Source organism: Nylanderia fulva, unplaced genomic scaffold (genome assembly GCF_048542155.1).
Source record: "Nylanderia fulva isolate GAGA-0341 unplaced genomic scaffold, ASM4854215v1 Scaffold269, whole genome shotgun sequence".
Taxonomy (NCBI): domain Eukaryota; kingdom Metazoa; phylum Arthropoda; class Insecta; order Hymenoptera; family Formicidae; genus Nylanderia; species Nylanderia fulva.
Window position 1 is genome coordinate 127,501 of NW_028190335.1, and position 17,500 is coordinate 145,000.

The window sequence follows — 17,500 nt, forward strand, 5'->3', positions numbered from 1 at the left end:
GCTCGCGAGTTACTCCCTTGCGAGTAACCGAACACGAAGCTCCCTGGTTGATCCTGCCAGTAGTCATATGCTTGTTTCAAAGATTAAGCCATGCATGTCTCAGTGCATGCCGAATTAAGGTGAAACCGCGAATGGCTCATTAAATCAGTTATGGTTCATTAGATTGTACCCACATTTACTTGGATAACTGTGGTAATTCTAGAGCTAATACATGCAAAACAGAGTCCCGACCAGTGATGGAAGGGACGCTTTTATTAGATCAAAACCAATCGGTGGCGGGCGGCTCGCCGTTTGTCCACCGTTTATTTTGGTGACTCTGAATAACTTTGTGCTGATCGCACGGTCCTAGCACCGGCGACGCATCTTTCAAATGTCTGCCTTATCAACTGTCGATGGTAGGTTCTGCGCCTACCATGGTTGTAACGGGTAACGGGGAATCAGGGTTCGATTCCGGAGAGGGAGCCTGAGAAACGGCTACCACATCCAAGGAAGGCAGCAGGCGCGCAAATTACCCACTCCCGGCACGGGGAGGTAGTGACGAAAAATAACGATACGGGACTCATCCGAGGCCCCGTAATCGTAATGAGTACACTTTAAATCCTTTAACGAGGATCCATTGGAGGGCAAGTCTGGTGCCAGCAGCCGCGGTAATTCCAGCTCCAATAGCGTATATTAAAGTTGTTGCGGTTAAAAAGCTCGTAATTGAATCTGTGTCGCACACCGTCGGTTCACCGCTCGCGGTGTTTAACTGGCGTGATGTGGGACGTCCTACCGGTGGGCTTAGCCTCGCGAGGGGCGGCCCAACTAATATCCCGTCGCGGTGCTCTTTACTGAGTGTCGAGTCGGGCCGGTACGTTTACTTTGAACAAATTAGAGTGCTTAAAGCAGGCTACCTTCGCCTAAATACTGCGTGCATGGAATAATGGAATAGGACCTCGGTTCTATTTTGTTGGTTTTCGGAACCCCGAGGTAATGATTAATAGGGACAGATGGGGGCATTCGTATTGCGACGTTAGAGGTGAAATTCTTGGATCGTCGCAAGACGGACAGAAGCGAAAGCATTTGCCAAAAATGTTTTCATTAATCAAGAACGAAAGTTAGAGGTTCGAAGGCGATCAGATACCGCCCTAGTTCTAACCATAAACGATGCCAGCTAGCGATCCGCCGAAGTTCCTCCGATGACTCGGCGGGCAGCTTCCGGGAAACCAAAGCTTTTGGGTTCCGGGGGAAATATGGTTGCAAAGCTGAAACTTAAAGGAATTGACGGAAGGGCACCACCAGGAGTGGAGCCTGCGGCTTAATTTGACTCAACACGGGAAACCTCACCAGGCCCAGACACCGGAAGGATTGACAGATTGATAGCTCTTTCTTGATTCGGTGGGTGGTGGTGCATGGCCGTTCTTAGTTGGTGGAGCGATTTGTCTGGTTAATTCCGATAACGAACGAGACTCTAGCCTGCTAAATAGGCGTACCCTATGGTATCGCGGAACTTTTGAAAGAAAATCTGCCCGATTTTTTAGAAGAAGTGCCACTATTTGAAAGAAATAAAATGTTCTTTCAACAAGACGGTGCTTGACCACACAACGCCAGGATTGTAACAAACTACTTGAACGAGCAGTTTCCTGGACGTTGGATGGGTCGGTATGGCCCGATACGTTGGCCCGCAAGATCCCCGGACCTTAATTCTCTTGATTTCTTTTTATGGGGATACTGTAAGGAATCAATATACAAAACGCTTCCCGAGAACGTCGACGACTTAGAAACCAGATTGCGATATGTAATTTGGAATATCGAAGAGGAAGTAATGGAGAACGTCCAATTAAATTTATTTAAACGCATGCGAGCTTGCATAAGGATGGATGGTGGTCATTTTGAGCACCTATTATAAATTAATCCGCTCTTTTCAGAGCGACCAAAGTCAATCCGCTCTTTTCAGAGCGACCAAAGTCAATCCGCTCTTTTCAGAGCGACCAATACATTTATACATGGAACATCTTGTTCGCAAAACATAATCATTTTTCTCACGTCTCGCTTAAAAAGAAAGGGCAAAACGGGCGGATAATGTTAAGTCATTAAAAAAAATGTATTATAACGTAAAAAATTATAATACGTTATAATATGCCTTTTTTAATAACATAATTATTATACGTTTTAATACATGTCTCGCGTCAATCACATGTTCGGCAACGCCGCGTGATTGTTATCGTCTAGACGTGTCGCGAAGCGTCGCGACGCGTTGCGTCATCCGTCGCCGCAGTCTGTTGTCGTGTCCTTGCCGTGTAAACAATTGTCGTCCGCATCGAGTAACGTGTGCCTTTTTACAAGTAATTTTTAATAATTAATCGGTACACTGAGAGAATTTTCTCTTAAAATTTACCCTAAAAGTTATGGTAATTGTGAGACAATACGGTATGAAAAGAATTTTATTAAAATTTCTCTGATTAATATTTATCACATTAAAAATAATATCTATCACAATAAAATATGAAATATGTGTGATTAATTTTACTAAACTGTATAGTAAAATTAATCAAACATATTTTATATTTTCTTGTGATACACATTATTATTTTTAATATAATAAATAGTAGAGAAATTCTAATAAAATTCTTTCCACATTGTTGAAGATTCGTTCTTCGGATCGAATCCTCGAGGACGATCGAATTTTCTAGAATGTTTTTTTGTTAAATTCCTTAGTGTTTACGCCAAGGAAACACGTGAAACCAACGTGTACACTCGCCGCTAATTGGCGTGTGTGCATCGCCTGATTTTCTGATGGTCCAATCGAGGACCCCGATCGGCTGCCGCCCTACGCGAGCTCCGAAATTCGCGCAGCCCTCGAGTCAGTCCTCGAGAGAGCGAGCGCCGAGAAACATAAGTCTCGGTACGCGACGAACTTGTAGAAAGTGAATAAACTAATTTATAAGAGTTTTAACAAGGCTCTGTAATATAAATATAAATTTAACGTATAAGACGGGCAACAAGAGCCAAATCGCGGATGACAATGCGTTATCCTAACGAAACTAAATAATTTTCCGTTAGAATTAAATATCGGTGCACAAGGCACCAAATTTTACTTGGACACGGCCAAGATTTTAAAATATGAAATAATCTCATATTTGAGATTTAATTTCAATACCCCCTTTAACCCCCCTACGGAAAATAACTGGCTTAAAAAATGCGTTTGTTTACCAACATTAATATATATAACAGAGAAAAGTATAGAATCGAAAGGATCTGAATAGCTCAGCTGGAAGAGCAGTCGCCCGGCAAGCGAAAGGTCTCGGGTTCGATTCCCGATTCAGCAATTTTCGGATCTATATTTTTCTCTTGCATTCATTTATTTATTTTCCGTAGGGGGGTTAAAAGGGGTATTGAAATTAAATCTCAAATATGAGATTATTTCATATTTAAAATCTTGGCCGTGTCCAAGTAAAATGTGGTGCCTTGTGCACCGGTATTTAATTCTAACGGAAAATTATTTAGTTTCGTTAGGATAACGCATTGTCATCCGCGATTTGGCTCTTGTTGCCCGTCTTATACGTTAAATTTATATTTATATTACAGAGCCTTGTTAAAACTCTTATATTTGATACACGCTGGCTTAAAAAATGCGTTTGTTTACCAACATTAATATATATAACAGAGAAAAGTATAGAATCGAAAGGATCTGAATAGCTCAGCTGGAAGAGCAGTCGCCCGGCAAGCGAAAGGTCTCGGGTTCGATTCCCGATTCAGCGATTTTCGGATCTATATTTTTCTCTTGCATTCATTTATTTATTTTCCGAAGGGGGGTTAAAGGGGGTATTGAAATTAAATCTCAAATATGAGATTATTTCATATTTAAAATCTTGGCCGTGTCCAAGTAAAATTTGGTGCCTTGTGCACCGGTATTTAATTCTAACGGAAAATTATTTAGTTTCGTTAGGATAACGCATTGTCATCAGCGATTTGGCTCTTGTTGCCCGTCTTATACGTTAAATTTATATTTATATTACAGAGCCTTGTTAAAACTCTTATATTTGATACACGCTGGCTTAAAAAATGCGTTTGTTTACAAACATTAATATATATAACAGAGAAAAGTATAGAATCGAAAGGATCTGAATAGCTCAGCTGGAAGAGCAGTCGCCCGGCAAGCGAAAGGTCTCGGGTTCGTTTCCCGATTCAGCGATTTTCGGATCTATATTTTTCTCTTGCATTTATTTATTTATTTTCCGTAGGGGGGTTAAAGGGGGTATTGAAATTAAATCTCAAATATGAGATTATTTCATATTTAAAATCTTGGCCGTGTCCAAGTAAAATTTGGTGCCTTGTGCACCGGTATTTAATTCTAACGGAAAATTATTTAATTTCGTTAGGATAACGCATTGTCATCCGCGATTTGGCTCTTGTTGCCCGTCTTATACGTTAAAAATCTACTATGTTAGGCAATATTCTCCTCTTCGGCGTGGTTTTCGAGCCAGGTATCGCATTTATGACTTTGTTCTTCGACCCATCGCATTGTCGGTAGAATTTCGAAACATGTATAATTGTATTTGCGTGCTCGAACAGCCGAAAGAGGCGAATATTTGCTAAGGTTCAGTGCCTATTGAAAATTAAGAGCGTCTTTATAATTTAGAAATATTTACTCGAAAATTGTAAAAGGTTTTTTCACCTTCTGATTACTTGCCCTCGTTATTCGATCGCAAGGAATTATTGCATTGATCTCTTGTTTGATTTCTTGGTTGATTGAAAATTGATTTATTGTCTTCATCGTACGTTGAAGACTACCGTTGGCTATATTTCGCATATTCGCATACGTTCAAATGCGAGGCGGGCGGTATGTTTAAAATTGTCACGTATTTTCGGAGCGACGAAGCAAGGTTAATCGTAGAAATTGAAAATATTCGACGCCGAGATGTTATTCCGGTTGTTTTCGATTCCGCGAGCGAGGAATCTACAAAAACTCGCCTTTGTCTCGCGTTTTGGAGCGTGATGGGGCAATCGTCCGCGAATAGGATTTCAGCACGTGTGCCACGCGTCGATCGGATGAGCCTTAGCTGCCAAATTCCGCGAGGATCAAAAATGAGTCTACTCGAGGAGTCTGAACTGAAGAGACGTCTCCGTGTATATCAGCGAAAAGAGCATCGCGCGAATTTATCTCGTTCTAGAGCGAACTTCCGCGTTTTAATCTTGTCTGCGAGAGTTTTGAATAAAACTGCTTTGCCTCAAAAGTGAATTTCTCCACCTTTACAATTTTCTCCGCATCCAATCTCCTTCGTATCTACGAGCCGACTTATAAATAAATAAATTTGCCTCTGCGCGGAAAATTAAAACAAATCGAAGGTTCTCGCACAACTTGTGAACTGCAGGACACATGAACATCAACATTTCGAACGCACATTGCGGTCCACGGATACAATTCCCGGACAACGCCTGGCTGAGAGTCGTTTTAGTACCCCTAAACTGCTTGCGCCCGAAAAGCGCGCACGGCCACGACGCGGGCGACCAGAGAATGGCGCGCGCGTCGCCTGTGCTCTGTGCAACGCTTACAATGGGCGTACGAGCGATCGTTGGACGTTCGCCCGAGGTGTCTGTGCCGCGCCGACCAGCCGCGGCGCAAATCCTTGCGTCGTCTGAAATGACACACCGAAATAATAATGAGAAAGAGAAGCGCACAAGCGTGTAAAACGTTGGCGAACGCGCGCCCAGAGAATGCTGCGCGAATTAAGAGGGGGAGCGTGTTTGTGTATCCAAGTCGTGTGTGTACGCGAAAGCCGAGGAGAAATGGGATGAGAGTAAGAGCGCGCGCGAAGGGAGCAACAAACGGCCAAAAAAAGGGTCAGGGCGGTGAATGGCACCGCTTTCCCTAGAGCGGCGCGTGCGTCGTTGTCTCCCGAAAGTAGGTAGCGCATGTCTCACCGTCTCTCCTCTCAGTACATCACACAGACTGACCGACTGCTCTCACACTCTGTGCCGCGTCTCTCGGTGCGATAGCGCTCGCGCGTCTTATGCCGAGGCGCCCTTGCCCGCACACATAACGGTATTACGGAGAAATATACGGCGCGTCGTCGTCCGGCGGAGAGAGCATTCGTAATCCTTTACCTCTTTACGGAGAAGGGTTTTGAATCGCGAGCCGACCGCGTGTCCGAGTCCACGAAATTTTCGTAAAGCAAAAAAAAAGGACCGGCGCGCCGCGTCGTGTACTCGTCGAATCGATTCCGCCCGAATTTCGTATATAAAAGAGAAAGGAGAGCCGAGAATTTCGAACCCCGCGATATATCGTCTCCATTACCACCAACGAGTGTGTGTGCGGTTAGCGCTCCGGCGATTTGCCTTCTCGCGTATTTCGTGTGCTGCCGCTGCTGCTCTCTCGTTCGACGCTCTCTCTCTCTCCCTCTTATAATATATATTATAGAGGAGAGACGACGATGAGCGACGCGGAGGAGGCAAACGGCTACGAAAACTCACTATGCGACGACCTCAGAGCAGGCGAGATTACCCGCTGAATTTAAGCATATTATTAAGCGGAGGAAAAGAAACTAACCAGGATTTCCTTAGTAGCGGCGAGCGAACAGGAAAGAGCCCAGCACCGAATCCCGCGGTTCCGCCGCAGGGAAATGTGGTGTTTGGGAGGATCCGCTTATCCCGAGGTGCCGCGTCGCGTCCAAGTCCATCTTGAATGGGGCCACTTACCCGTAGAGGGTGCCAGGCCCGTAGCGACCGGTGCGCGCCTCGGGAGGATCTCTCCTTAGAGTCGGGTTGCTTGAGAGTGCAGCTCTAAGTGGGTGGTAAACTCCATCTAAGGCTAAATACGACCACGAGACCGATAGCGAACAAGTACCGTGAGGGAAAGTTGAAAAGAACTTTGAAGAGAGAGTTCAAGAGTACGTGAAACCGTTCAGGGGTAAACCTAAGAAACCCAAAAGATCGAACGGGGAGATTCATCGTCAGCGGCGCTGGCTTCGCGTCGGTCGGCGATGTCCCGCGGAGTCCTTGCGGCTCGCGCGCGGGCACGCTACCGTGCGCCGATGTCCGGCGCTCGTCGTCGTGCACTTCTCCCCAAGTAGAACGTCGCGACCCGCTGGGTGTCGGTCTACGGCCCGGGTGCGGTGTCTGTCGCGTCGCCGGTAAAACGGCACGCGACAAACCCTCGGTCGCCCGGCCGGCTGCTCGGCGGTACGCGCAAGGTATCAGGCCGCACTATTCACGGTGCGTCGAGACCGTCGCAAGCGCGCGCCACGGTACTCGGAGGTTACGGACTTCGCGCCGTCCCCGGTCCTGGCCCGCTGTTGGTTACAGTACGGTACACCTTCGACAGGCCTGCGAACGTCTCCCGCGGTCTCGCGGGAGACCGATACCGGTCGGCGACGCTACTGCTTTGGGTACTCTTAGGACCCGTCTTGAAACACGGACCAAGGAGTCTAACATGTACGCGAGTCATTGGGACTTGTCGCGAGACCTAAAGGCGTAATGAAAGTGAAGGTCGGCCCTGGCCGTCGACCTAGGGAGGATGGGCCGCGTCGCGATGCGGCCTCGCACTCCCGGGGCGTCTCGTTCTCATCGCGAGAAGAGGCGCACCCAGAGCGTACACGTTGGGACCCGAAAGATGGTGAACTATGCCTGGTCAGGACGAAGTCAGGGGAAACCCTGATGGAGGTCCGTAGCGATTCTGACGTGCAAATCGATCGTCGGAACTGGGTATAGGGGCGAAAGACTAATCGAACCATCTAGTAGCTGGTTCCCTCCGAAGTTTCCCTCAGGATAGCTGGCACTCGGCCGTTCCGCACGGAACGCGCGCGAGTCTCATCTGGTAAAGCGAATGATTAGAGGCCTTGGGGCCGAAACGACCTCAACCTATTCTCAAATCTTAAATGGGTGAGATCTCTGGCTTTCTTGAATTATGAAGCCACGAACATCTTCGGATCAGAGTGCCAAGTGGGCCATTTTTGGTAAGCAGAACTGGCGCTGTGGGATTAACCAAACGCAGAGTTAAGGCGCCCAACTCGACGCTCATGGGACACCATGAAAGGCGTTGGTTGCTTAAGACAGCAGGACGGTGGCCATGGAAGTCGGAATCCGCTAAGGAGTGTGTAACAACTCACCTACCGAAGCAACTAGCCCTGAAAATGAATAGCGCTGAAGCGTCGAGCCTATACTCTGCCGTCAGCGGCAAGTGGGGCGGCAACCGGGAGCGGGCGTTAGTCTTCTCTCGCGTCGTCACGAAGCCCTGACGAGTAGGAGGGTCGCGACGGTGAGCGCAGAAGGGTCTGGGCGCGAGCCTGCCTGGAGCCGCCGTCGGTGCAGATCTTGGTGGTAGTAGCAAATACTCCAGCGAGGCCCTGGAGGACTGACGTGGAGAAGGGTTTCGTGTGAACAGCCGTTGCACACGAGTCAGTCGATCCTAAGCCCTAGGAGAAATCCTATGTCAATGACGGCGTACAATATACTCGAGTGTCGAGAAATAATAATAAATATTATACGTAAGACACACGCCCGTCGGGCGAAAGGGAATCCGGTTTCTATTCCGGAACCCGGCAGCGGAACCGCATACAATTCGGGCCCTCGTAAGAGTGTTCGTCGAAGTAACCCAAAATGACCTGGAGACGCCGTCGGGAGATCCGGGAAGAGTTTTCTTTTCTGTATAAGCGTTCGAGTTCCCTGGAAACCTCTAGCAGGGAGATAGGGTTTGGAACGCGAAGAGCACCGCAGTTGCGGCGGTGTCCGGATCTTCCCCTCGGACCTTGAAAATCCAGGAGAGGGCCACGTGGAGGTGTCGCGCCGGTTCGTACCCATATCCGCAGCAGGTCTCCAAGGTAAAGAGCCTCTAGTCGATAAAATAATGTAGGTAAGGGAAGTCGGCAAATTGGATCCGTAACTTCGGAATAAGGATTGGCTCTGAGGAGCGGGGCGTGTCGGGCTTGGTCGGGAAGCGGGTCTGGCTGACGTGCCGGGCCTGGGCGAGGTGAACGGTCGGCGTTCTCGCGCCGGTCCCGGGATCCGAGCTCGGTCCCGTGCCTTGGCCTCCCGCGGATCTTCCTTGCTGCGAGGCTTCCGTGGCGGCGCGAGCCGTCGTGGTCGTCCTCTTCGGCCGCCATTCAACGCTCAGCTCAGAACTGGCACGGACTAGGGGAATCCGACTGTCTAATTAAAACAAAGCATTGCGATGGCCCTCGCGGGTGTTGACGCAATGTGATTTCTGCCCAGTGCTCTGAATGTCAACGTGAAGAAATTCAAGCAAGCGCGGGTAAACGGCGGGAGTAACTATGACTCTCTCGGTCCTCAAAGCAACACGCCGCGATGGTACTTAGAGAGAGTCGTGGTTGGTTCGTGATGCGCCAACGAAGTCCTCTAGTAAGGACCTTCAGCCTCTCACGTCCAAGTTGTACCTCCACCTCCTCGTGGTGCTCCCGGAAACGGCCTACTTTGGAAGTTTAGACTCGGTAGGTGTCGACTAAGCGAGTGTACAGCGAAGTGCGCCCCTAAGGGCTTCGGCCCATGCGCCTACGGTCATGGTGAGTTGTGGGGCCAAGAAAGACCGGGGTTTCTTGGGGGGCTCTCGGTTGTCAATCCGTTTGCCCCCCTACACGCAGTAAATTATGAATAAAGCTAAGAATGATTCTGATGTCCCGGGTTCTCGGATGGCCCGGGGTCTGCGTGCGAGTGCTCGCTTGAGTGAGCGCGCGAGAGGTGCGGAGGACCCTGACGGGGTCGCAGCTGGTCCGTCGCGAATCACTATAAGGACCAGCCAGGCTGAAGTGGACAGCCTAGAGGAGGAGATAGTCAGCTGTGAGCATTGTTCGGCGAGATTCCGGAACATGCGTGGTCTTGGTGTCCACAAAGTACGTGCACACCCACTACAAGCCAACAGTGCTATCAATGATGACCGCGTAGAGGCCAGATGGTCAGTGGAGGAAACTAGACTCATGGCACGCGCTGAGGCTGAAGGCACCTTAGCCGGGGAACCTTTCATTAACCAGTATCTGGAGACAAGGTTCCCCAATAGGAGTCTCGAAGCCATCAAGGGTAAACGGCGACAGGAGCCTTACCGAGTGATGGTTAGAGACTTCTGCCAAGAGATCCAATCGCGTCGCGCGATTGTGATCGATGAGGGCGATAGGGATGGTGCGGTGATGACACGAGCCGACACCATTCCTGCGGCCATTGAGGCTAGTACTGACGATCAAAGCGCACATCAGCCTCCCCCTGAACAAAGTTCTCAGAGGCTGCGGGACAAGATACAATCACTCGTAGAGCAGAGTGCGGCGTTCCGTAGCTACGAGGCTGATACTCTTGCTGGCACGGCAAGAGATGCTCTGACGGCGGGGAGGGTCGACGTCTTGGCTATCGAAAGATGGCTGGGCATGATCTTCCCTCGGCCGCTACAAGTGCGCCCTCCGCAACGCGTTTCGGCAAAGAAGCACTGTCCTCCAGTTAAACGAGAAAGCAAGGAGCAGAAGAGAAAGAGGGAGTATGCAATTGTGCAATCCCTCTACAGAAAGAACAAGAAGTCCTGTTTGTCGCGTATCCTCGAGGGCGACTCGGTGCGCGAGAGGCCGTCTGCTGTCGAATTCCTTAACTGCTGGCGCCCCATTATGGAGGCCTCCAGCGGTGCGGATGGAGACATGACGGACTTGCGTGAGTCGTTTGGGGAGGCGGCACAGGCTGCGAGTGCTGGCCGGGGCCGTACGTCGGGCCCGAGAGGGATTCACCTCGAAGGTCTCGGCGATGGCGCTGCCACGGATCCAGTTCCTGTGGCGGATAAGACCTTGCTCTGGGATCCTATAACACCTGCAGAGGTGAACAGGATTTCCGTAAGGACTGGCACTGCGCCCGGATTGGACCAGATTACGCCGAGGATGTGGAACGCTGTTCCTGCGATTCTTCGTGCGCTTTTGTTCAATCTGCTGCTCCTGGCAGAGACGATCCCCTCATCAATCGCCACAACCAGAACGGTATTCCTTGAGAAGGGGGGTATGTCCGATCGGCCAGGTCCGACGGAGTACCGACCTCTCAGCATAGGATCCGTTATAATAAGACACTTCCACAAGATATTGGCAAAGAGATTGGCAGCCCTCGACATCTTCGACAGGCGCCAAAGGGGGTTCCGGCCGGTGGACGGGGTATGTGAAAACGTCACAGTCCTTTCATCCGTGCTTTGGGACGCCCGGAGGCGCTGTCGTTCTCTGCATGTGGCGTGCGTCGATCTGTCAAAAGCTTTCAATACGGTTGCGCACGCTGCTATTCATACGACTCTCGATAAGCTGGGGCTCCCTCGGGAGTTTAGAGAGTACGTAAGGGCTGTCTATTCGAATGCGCTGACCGAGTTGCAGGGGGTCAGCGCTAAGGAAGTGTCGGCCATCAAGATCGGCCGTGGCGTGAGACAGGGTGATCCGTTGTCGCCCCTGCTGTTCAATCTGGTCGTAGATAGAGCACTAGGAATTCTCTCGGAGGACGTTGGCTATCGGTTGGGTGGCCGGCTTATCAATGCACTGGGCTACGCAGACGACATTGTGCTCCTGGCCTCTACCAGAGATGGGCTGCAGGAGAACTTGACACGGCTTCATGACGCCTTTATGCGAAATGGGCTCGAGATCAACGCGAGAAAGACCGGAGTGCTGTCCATGGTGGCGTCCGGCAGAGACAAGAAAGTGAAGGTGGACACCACACCTTATTTCACCGTGGGGGGAGCGATGATACCGCAAAGATCCCTGGTCGATGTCTGGACGTATCTGGGCTGCGAGTACACAGGTGCTAGGGAACTCGCAAGCGATCCACCCTTAGCTGAGGCCATCCAGCAACTTACGAGGGCATCTCTTAAGCCGCAACAGCGGCTGAGGTTGTTGCGTGACTGTCTCCTTCCACGGTATTATCACCGATGGACAGTGGGTACGGTCTCGGCCAAAACCCTGAAGGGTAAGGATATCATTGTACGCACTGCGGTGCGACGATGGCTGCGTTTTCCCCATGATGTTCCTGCTGGATACCTGCATGCGCCGATACAGAGTGGCGGGCTTGGAATGCCTCTATTGAGAACTTTGATCCCAATTCTGAAGCATAACCGACTGCAGCGGTTGTGTCGGAGTACTCTGCCCGCAGCATGCGCGGCTGCCGAAACCACGTATGTGGCTAGGCAGCTTGTCTGGTGTGAAAACCAGATGCGAGTGCGGGGCCATAGAGTGACTACAACCGCTGAGCTCAGACAGCAGTGTGCGGCCTGGTTGCGCGAGTCGTGCGATGGGAGTGGACTCAGAGAGGTTGCGGCCTCCAACCTGAGCTCCTACTGGGTATCGGCTGGCGCCGATGCCATCCCAGGTGCCGACTACGTGCACTATCACCACATACGGGTTAACTGCATACCGTCTAGAGCGAGATGCTCCCGAGGTCGTGATGGGCGCGATAATCGCTGTCGTGCCGGTTGTCCCGAAACCGAGACGCCGGCTCACTGCGTGCAACGCTGCTTCAGAACGCACGGAGGGAGAATCCTGCGGCATGACGACCTATGCCGTCAAGTTGGTGGCTATTTACAGCAGAAGGGATGGCGCGTCGATGCGGAACAAGCGTATTCGACGTCTGCCGGCCGGAGGCGGCCCGACCTGACCATCGCTAAAGGGTGGTGAGGCAGTGGTCGTAGACGCGCAAGTAGTGTCTAGCGAAACCGCGTTGGAGATGTCCCACGAGCGTAAGGTAGAGAAGTACCGATCATGTAATGATCTGGCAGCCGCTGTGGCGGAGCGCACAGGAGTACCTCGAAATAATGTTCGTTTTACCGCCATTACAATTTCGTGGCGAGGTGTCTGGAGTTCGCAAAGCGAGTCTGAGTTGCGAGAGCTGGGTTTAACGTCCGCCCAGCTCCGAACGTTGACGACTCGAGTTTTGTGGGGCTCATGGCTGAACTGGAAACGTTTTAACGCAATGACATCGCGTTATAACGAAGGAAGGCGGAACGTGGCCTCATCTGGTGGTGCATGATGGATGGCGCGTAGAGTTGGGGGCCTCCGCATCAATCGCGCGAGTTTGAATGATTGCGTGAATGGTCGAGGTGAAGTACGAGCTGCCTTTGGCTAGCTCCGACCTTCACGCTCCAGGGTGTTGACTGCGAACACCAACAGTAAACAGCTCTGCAATATCGTTGTCGGTGGCGACTTGGCGACTGTGATTTTGTAGCAGTCGTCGCGCACCGTAGACGAAACATAGCCAAATGCCTCGTCATCTAATTAATGACGCGCATGAATGGATTAACGAGATTCCCACTGTCCCTATCTACTCTCCCCCGTGGATCACTACCTTGTCGTGTTGGGGGGGCTCACCCATCCTACAACATGGATGGATGGGTGCTAAGAGTGATCCGTACGCTGCGGTGTACGTAGTCCCGAGACTCAGTTTTCGGGCCCCATACCGTAACCCCTAGGTCACGTCTCTAGGGGCCGGGGGCCTCGGCTTAACCGCCCGGGCTGCGAGGAAGGAGCCTCTATAAAAAATACCCCTAATCTTAAGCAATGGCGCGCAACGATGAGATGCATGGCCGGAGGGTAGACCGGCCTCTAGCGGCCAAACCCCGGGGTACCTGCCGCCCCCCCGGGGAAATAGGCTTACCCATGGCATAGGGGGCTCTGCCTGGGTGGACTTTCCGTCCCACCATACTCGTGGGAACAAAATGGGAGATAAAAATAAAACTGAAAAATCAAAAACTATAATAGATAAGCTAAGGAATTCCGTCAAAACTAAAATTGATGGCAAGGAAATAAGGGCGGATGAGAGGGAGAAAGAAAGAGAAAGGGTTGCGTTCGAAAGACGAGGTTCGGTGCACAGATCACCTCCCCCCCTGCGGAAGGAAGTATCCAGAGGCCTTATCCACTCGGAGTCAGCGAGGATACTGACCGGAGGAAAAGAAAAAGGGGGCACTCTGGAACGAGAGGCAGGCACTGTGGATCTCGATGAAGAAACGCCAGCCGAGAGAGAAATAATCAGAAACGCAGAAAAACCAAAGAGCAAAGTACCTGAAAATAAAGGAACTTCGAACATCGAAGCGAAGTATCCTAGCCTTAAAGAAATAAGTAATGTTAGGACAGAACTGGAAGAATTCCTTTTCAACGAAAGCAACAAAATTTTCAGAACTGCTATAAAGTTTATTTTAGCCAAATGGGGGTATTGGAAACAAGAGTGCACGAAGAGATAGTTGAAAAGGAAAGATATAAAAGTGCATGTAACACTTCAACCTCGCGCACTTTTGCTCAAGTAACCGCCGCGACTGGACAACCCCGTCACAGAAATAATCCTGAAATCAAGAGTAAAAATGAGGATAAATTTGAAGTTGTGCTAATCAAACCGGTGCTGAACGAGGACGAAAGAAGCAACAAGGAAATCAAAAATGCGCTGAAGGATAAATTAGAAACAGTAAGAAGCGAGATCAAAGTTCGAGACATAAGACAAATGCGAAGGAAAGGTGTAATAATGGAGGTCAAGGACAGAGAAGATATAGCATTGATTGAGGCATCAAACCTGGACGAAGTGGGTTTAAAAATTGAGAATCCTAACAAGATCAAACCATCAATTATCATATATAATGTTGATACGGACCTTTCAGCGGATGAAATAAAAAAGGACTTGCTAAATAAAAACTTTAGAAATATAGATAAGGAAACTCTAGATAGATTAAAAGAAGAGGTCAGGTTTGTACGCTCTTTTAAAACAAAAGAGGGAAAGAACAATTGGATTATTCAGCTCCCAGGTACACTGGGCGCAAGTGCAATACAGGCTGAAAGAATTTTTATAAAATGGAGAACGTATAGGGTAAAGGAGTATCTAAGCTTAATCAGGTGCTACAAATGTCACGGTTTCGGCCACATGGCAAAAATCTGCAGGCACTCAGACCAACTGTGCAAAACCTGTGGGGAAACAAGCCATCTTAAAGATGAATGTCCAAAAAAGCTCGACCCTCAATGCGTAAATTGCATCAGAAATAGGAGAAAAAATGTAAAACACGGGATCAGGAATAGCTCCTGCCCCAAATACACCAAGTATGTGAAAATTTACCGTAGCAGAATACAATGGAACTAAGAATCGCGCAAATCAACGCACAGAGGTCGGCAACGGCAGCTGCTAATTTGGAGGTTTTCATGAGGGAATCAAACGTTAATGTACTTTGTATACAGGAACCATATGTATACAAGGACAAGGTAAGAGGGTATACGTCTCCAGGAATGAGAAAAATTCAGCCTGTCGTCGGTCACCCATGGGTTGCGATTGTGTATAGGGAAGAGGGCATTGAGGCGTTTCAGTACACGTACGAGGAATCAGAACACGTTCTTTGCGTTCACATAAAAACAGACTCGGAAGAGATGTACTTAATAAACGTCTACTGCCAATTCTCGCTCCCGATAGACCCGTTTCTGAGAAAAATCGAAAACATTGTTCGGAAAGTTGGGAGTAAAAATATTGTGATAGCAATGGACGCAAATGCTGCTTCGGAACTATGGTTTGCCACAAAAACTGATGACCGAGGCAAACAGATTGAGGACTTCCTATTTGCGAATGAGTTATACATTATCAACGAACCAGGAAACCCCTATACGTATTCATCAACAACAGGAGAATCGAATATAGACCTGACTATAATCAACGGAAAGATGTTGACCAAAATTAAAAAATGGAAAGTGTTACAGAAAAGTACAACTAGTGACCACAACATAATTACTTACGAAGTTTCTAAAACAAACTCACAGAGTAGGAATTTCTTTAGGCTTAGCAATTATAATATTAAAAAGGCAAAATGGGAGAAATTTGCGGAACTAATAACCGAGAATTTTACTGAGGAAATAACAAAGAAACTAGAAACCAATATCCCGGATGAGGCAGTCCAACTATTTAACACCACATTGCAAAGCGCCTGCAGGAAATCAATCCCAAGAAGGAGGATGTGCAACAAGGCAATACCGTGGTGGAATAGGGACCTCAGTTATCGAAGAAATGAAGCAAATAAAGCTAAGAAGCAGCTATCGAGAGCATATAAGCTAAGAGACGTGGAGCAAATCAAAAACTGCATAAAGAGTTATCGAAAGGTTAGAAACAGGTACAGAAAGGAAATAAAAGTGAGTAAGGAGAAGTCCTGGCAAAAATTTGTTACAGAGGAAGGAAACAAGGATCCTTGGGGAATCCCATACAAAATCGCAAGGGAAAAAATTAGAATACCCAACGTGGTCTGCTCGCTGACGCTGCCAAACGGGGATCAAACGGAGGACTGGCAGAGGACTATGGAGGCTCTTCTGGAGAAAGCTGCCCCAAAAGACGATATCACGACAGAGGGAGAGGAGCACTGGGAAATTAGAAAGCTGAACAATAGTTACGTAAACTATAACATAGAGCCAGAATTGTCAACAGAAGAAATTGGCAGAGCAATCCGCAAATCCAAGAATAAAAAAGCGCCAGGATTGGATGATTTTACAGCAGAAATAGTGAAAGCACTATGGAAGCAAAACAAAACTATATTGTATAACCTGTTTAATAATTGTTTCAAAAGTGGTCATTTCCCAGAAGCATGGAAAACAGCAAATGTCAAATTCATCCCAAAAGGCAATAAAGATAAAACAAATATCAATTCCTATAGACCAATTGCACTTTTATCTACGGTTGGAAAAATATACGAACGTATACTGGTGGAAAGGGTACAGATCTCCTATATAGAGAGAGGCTTAGAAAATAAAAATCAATACGGCTTCAAACCAGGACTGTCTGCGGAAGATGCCTTCATACGTTTCAGGGAGGGCGTAATTTCGAGGAAGAAATACGTTGTTGCCCTATTCATCGACATCGAAGGGGCTTTTGATAACCTGTGGTGGCCGGCGATCAGAGCTCGCCTGATCAAGGCTGAGTGCAGTAGCAAATTATTTGCAAATATCTCTAGCTACTTTAACGAAAGAACTATAAAAGTGAGGTCTAACTGCGAGGAAGTCCTTCGTCCCATGAAAAGGGGCTGCCCACAGGGGTCAATTATTGGTCCCGTGGCCTGGAATTGGGCGATGGACGACCTCCTAAGTACCCTTGAGACTTAAAAGGACGAGGACAGTATTAAAGCCATCGCTTACGCAGACGACCTTGCTATACTTGTTAAGGCAAATTCGAGACGTGAAGTGGAGCAATTAGGAGACGAAATAATCTGGACACTAGAAAAATGGTGCGTAAAATATAAGTTGAAAGTCTCGTCGAGCAAGACCGTTGCAGTGACCTTGAAGGGTGGGTTCGATCGAGAGAGACCGCCAATCCTCAAGATAGACGGCTACAGGGTAAAATTTAAACCGGAGGTAAAATACTTGGGGTTGCTGATTGACGAAAAACTCAATTTTGTACAGCATGCAAAAGAAACAAGAAATAAACTCATAAAATTCACTATGTCGATAAAGAGAATGGCAAAAATAAAATGGGGTTTAAAAACCCGGGTAGTTGAAATTATGTACAACGCAGTAATTTTGCCGATTGTTACGTACGGGGCGCTTGGATGGTACGATAAGTCCAGCCATGT

General features: G+C 48.6%; 2 pseudogenes; both read left to right on the forward strand.

Annotated features, from left to right (window-relative positions):
- The first annotated feature begins 43 nt into the window (after positions 1-43).
- Positions 44-1,224, forward strand: LOC146722822 (small subunit ribosomal RNA; annotated as a pseudogene).
- A 5,236-nt stretch (positions 1,225-6,460) lies between these two features.
- The window catches only part of LOC146722823 (large subunit ribosomal RNA), a 13,162-nt pseudogene continuing 2,122 nt past the window's right edge, over positions 6,461-17,500 (forward strand).